Source organism: Salvia splendens, chromosome 8 (genome assembly GCF_004379255.2).
Source record: "Salvia splendens isolate huo1 chromosome 8, SspV2, whole genome shotgun sequence".
In the NCBI taxonomy this organism is placed as follows: Eukaryota; Viridiplantae; Streptophyta; class Magnoliopsida; order Lamiales; family Lamiaceae; genus Salvia; species Salvia splendens.
In genome coordinates this window covers 15,027,458-15,032,234 of record NC_056039.1, presented here as the reverse complement: position 1 = coordinate 15,032,234, position 4,777 = coordinate 15,027,458, and positions in this window count along the sequence as shown.

Genomic DNA, 4,777 nt, shown 5'->3' with positions numbered 1-4,777 from the left:
CCGACTTGTCCTCCTTTCCGCCCGCCTCCAACGCCGAAGCAAGGCCTTGATGAATCAGCATAGCCCGCATTTTCATCCGCCATAAGCCGAAATCATTCCTACCCGTGAATTTCTCGGCCTCAAACCTAGAAGCCATAACACCCTCCAATCTCACCACCGAAAGAACAAATCAGAAATCAATCGCGCCTCCCGATTCCCACAGACGGCGCCAATTTGTAAACAATTGAGGAACGATTTGAGTAGCAAGATCAATCGGTTGAAGATTGGAATGAAATTGTAAAGGAAATTTTATTCACTGGAATGAGAAAAAACGAGAGCGAGAAGATGAGCTACAGTATGTAAAACTAACTACTGAAAAAAGCTATTTAACAGAAACTAAAACTAACGGCTAGTTTCAATCCTACGGCTAGGATTAAAACTTGACTAACAAACAGATCTAACGGCTGCCGGAAACGAGTTGTCATAACAGCCGAGCTGCCGAGCTGCCGAACTTGACGAGCTTGACGAGCTTGCCGATCTTGACGAGCTTGCCGAACTTGCCGAACTTGCCGAGCTTGGCGAGCTTGCCAAACTTGGTGCTTGAGCCATCACAATCTACCAACACACATCACTTTTATTCTGATTTTACTTCACTCTTGTTTACAAAACACATCACTCTTAGCATGATTTTACTTCACTCTTGTTTACAAAACACATCACTCTTACTCTGATTTTACTTCACTCTTGTTTACAAAACACACCACTTTTATTCTGATTTTACTTCACTCTTGTTTACAAAACGCATCACTCTTACTCCGATTTTACTTCACTCTTGTTTACAAAACACATCACTCTTATTATGATTTTACTTCACTCTTATTTACAAAACACATCACTCTTATTATGATTTTACTTCACTCTTGTTCACAAAACACGTCACTCTTATTATGATTTTTTACTTCACTGTTATTTACAAAACACATCACTCTTAGCATGATTTTACTACACTCTTGTTTGCAAAACACATCCCTATTTTACTTCACTCTTATTCGCAAAATACATCACTCTTAGCATGATTTTACTTCACTCTTGTTTACAAAACACATCATTCTTAGCATGATAATGCTTCACTCTTGTTTACAAAACACATCACTATTTTACTTCACTCTTGTTTACAAAACACATCACTCTTAGCATGATTTTACTTCACTCTTCACTCTTAGCATGATTATTTTTGGGACAATTCAACATTGATATTATAATTAGATCAGAGCAAGAAGAAACAGAAAGGGGCTAAATCTGAAATGCATTGCTAAAATCTCACAAAATTCAAATACTACACTACATCCCATCATAAAAATTGCAACGATAGCTTATCACCTAATGTTAATTCCCTAATTAAAGGAAATCAAAACTAAGAAAAACAGAAGATAAATTGGGAAATGCAGGCTAAATCATATCATAGATCTGTGTGTTCCCGCTCGGGGTCAGATGCCACGATCATGTGCGACAAGATGTCGTAGAGCGGCCCGCCCTTGGCCATCGCCTCCTTCTTCTCCTTGATCACCGCGATGAGCTCCTTCTGGAGCGCCGCCGCCGCCTTGTTGACGGTGGCGGTGTTGTTGGCCGCTGGAAGAGTGATGATTGGAGACACCGATGCAGATTCCTTCGTCGGGGAAAGAGAGTCACTTGAATCGCGAAAATATTGATAATTTCCAATCGAATTCCTCTTCAATCGGACGAATCGGCGGTAGGAGAGCTGAGAACTATTTTGCAGAAGAAGGAAGAGGAGGTGAAGAGAAGAAATCGGTTTCTTTTTCAAATGCCAATGATGTAACCTAATTTTGGATGTGCAATGACCATTATACCCCCGCCTTATTATTGTGGAGTAAATTTGTGATTGAGGGAACTAATATCTCATTAAATTCAAAAATTAATACTAGCCCTTGATTTTTTTGATCTTGTGGCTATTATTTGTTCTCTAGTTATATGGTTAAGAGGTGTTTTCCATAGATCATGACCCTATATATATATATATATATATGTATATATATATATATATGGATGTATTAAAATGACAACACTCTTTATTGTGACACCATACTACCATTTTAGGCCATTGAATCTGAAAATCGTGTGCTTGTTAAGCTGCCACATTTTAATTATGCTGAATCAATTAAAAACGCGGAGGGATAAAATAAGAAATCTCTAATTTTTACATTACTAGATTGCAGTGTTATTCATTGAATATTGCAGTCTTACCACAACAATATTGCAGTTTACCATGCCAGCAATTTCTAATACATTAGACTGCAATCTGTGTTCTGTTCACGAAATTTAATCCTAGGGTTTCGATTTATGAATATGGGCGGCGAAATGAGAGTAATCGCTGTATGGGAGAGAAAGTGGGATAGAGGGGGGGGGGGGATTTGGATAGTGGCGCTATTTTTGGGGGATATCCCCAATTTGATTTTATATGAAATGACTAAAATGCCACCGACAACAAATCCTAATACACTAGACAACAATCTCAATTATGTTCTTTGGATTTCCAGATCTAACGGTATATATTGGTGTTATGTTATTATCCTATCCACGGTGGCACTATAGTGTGCCCCTATTAATAAATATAAGTTGACCTTAAGCTAGAATACAGTTGTTGATTAAGAAAGAGATGAGATGAGATGACGTGAGATGAGAGATAAAAAATGTTACAAATGGTCAAAGTTGTCATTGAGGTTGAAAAGGATAAAAATAGAAAAAAAAAATATTTGTAAAAGATGAAAAAGTACTTCAAATGAATTAAAATATCAGATCATACACAACTCATTCTTTATATTCATCATTTATTACATTATTCATAAGACTCACCCCAAATTTTACCACATTCTTTACTTGAGAAGCAACATCCACAATGTTGTATTTCTTTTGTTCCCTATTTATACGTCCACTTATTTTATCTTTTTTCATTTCTTTTAAATTAGAACTAATTTATTCTAATTTAATTAAAATATGAAATTCACTAAAAAAAATTCTAAAATTACATTTTATTGAAAACTGATAATTGAAAATTAATAATTGAAATCCTACAATCACATTTTTAATAGGAGCGGTAATATATATATATATATATAGAGTAGTGATCTATGACAAATACCCCTTAACTATATAACTAGAGAACAAATAATAGCCACAGGATCAAAAAAATCAAGGGCTAGTATTAATTTTCGAATTTAATGCGATATTAGCTCTCTCAATCACAAATTTACTCCATAATAACAAGTTAGGGGTATTATGGTCATTGCACAACGAATTAACTCCAAAATCAGGTTAGATTCGAAAATTGAATTCATTTGAAACTGCGTCTTCTTCTCTCTTCTCCTCTTCTCTGTTCACCATCGTAAAATCGTCGATTAAACCGCATTCAAGCCGTCGCCTATATTACATGTTGCACCCAAATTGTTTGAAACCGAAGATGAATTCATCAAATTTGGGAGAAATTTAAAATTAGTGTTTGAAGAAATAGGATAGGGAACCAAACCAATCTTCTCAACGCTGGATCTGTTGGTGTTTGGGAAAATTGGGAGCGAGGGCATGAAGCTGCTTCCCCCAAATTGCTCCCCGCCGAACCCATGATCCATCACACCAAAGCCGCCGCTAAAATCGAAATCCGCGGCGGTTCCTCCGCCAAATTGGACGAACTTACTGAGATTCCCATTGCAGGATCGTCCACATCAGCCATGACATAGCAGAGGAATGCATGTTCCTGGCTGGGAGACTCTGATAGCACGTCGTGCTACAAGCCGTCGCCGATTACGTGTTTAATCATGCCCATCGTAATAATTGTAAAGGCTAAGAAGAACAAATTTGTTGTTGTAAACTTCAAGCGTTCAAGAACTATTGTAGAAAACTTCATTTAAATTCAATAGCAAGTATTTATTTTACATTAATATCTTGTTTACTATTTAAATCACTGTAGTGTTGTATCTATTTACTTCACTGAATAAGGAACTAGTGTTTTGTAAACAAGAGTGAAGTAAAATCATAATAAGAGTGACGTGTTTTGTGAACAAAAGTGAAGTAAAATCAGAATAAGAGTGATGTGTTTTGTGAACATGAGTGAAGTAAAATCAGAATAAGAGTGATGTGTTTTGTGAACAAGAGTGAAGTAAAATCAGAGTAAGAGTGATGTGTTTTGTGAACAAGAATGAAGTAAAATCAGAGTAAGAGTGATGTGTTTTGTGAACAAGAGTGAAGTAAAATCAGATTAAGAGTGATGCGTTTTGTGAACAAGAGTGAAGTAAAATCAGAGTAAGAGTGATGTGTTTTGTGAACAAGAGTGAAGTAAAATCAGAGTAAGAGTGATGTGAACAAGAGAGACGTAAAATCAGAAAAAAAGTGATGCGTTTTGTGAACAAGAGTGAAGTAAAATCAGATTAAGAGTGATGTGTTTTGTGAACAAGAGTGAAGTAAAATCATGCTAAGAGTGATGTGTTTTGTGAACAAGAGTGAAGTAAAATCAGAATAAGAGTGATGTGTTTTGTGAACAAGAGTGAAGTAAAATCAGAATAAGAGTGATGTGTTTTGTGAACAAGAGTGAAGTAAAATCATGCTAAGAGTGATGTGTTTTATGAACAAGAGTGAAGTAAAATCAGATTAAGAGTGATGTGTTTTGTGAACAAGAGTGAAGTAAAATCAGAATAAGAGTGATGTGTTTTGTGAACAAGAGTGAAGTAAAATCAGAATAAGAATGATCTGTTTTGTGAACAAGAGTGAAGTAAAATCACAGTAAGAGTGA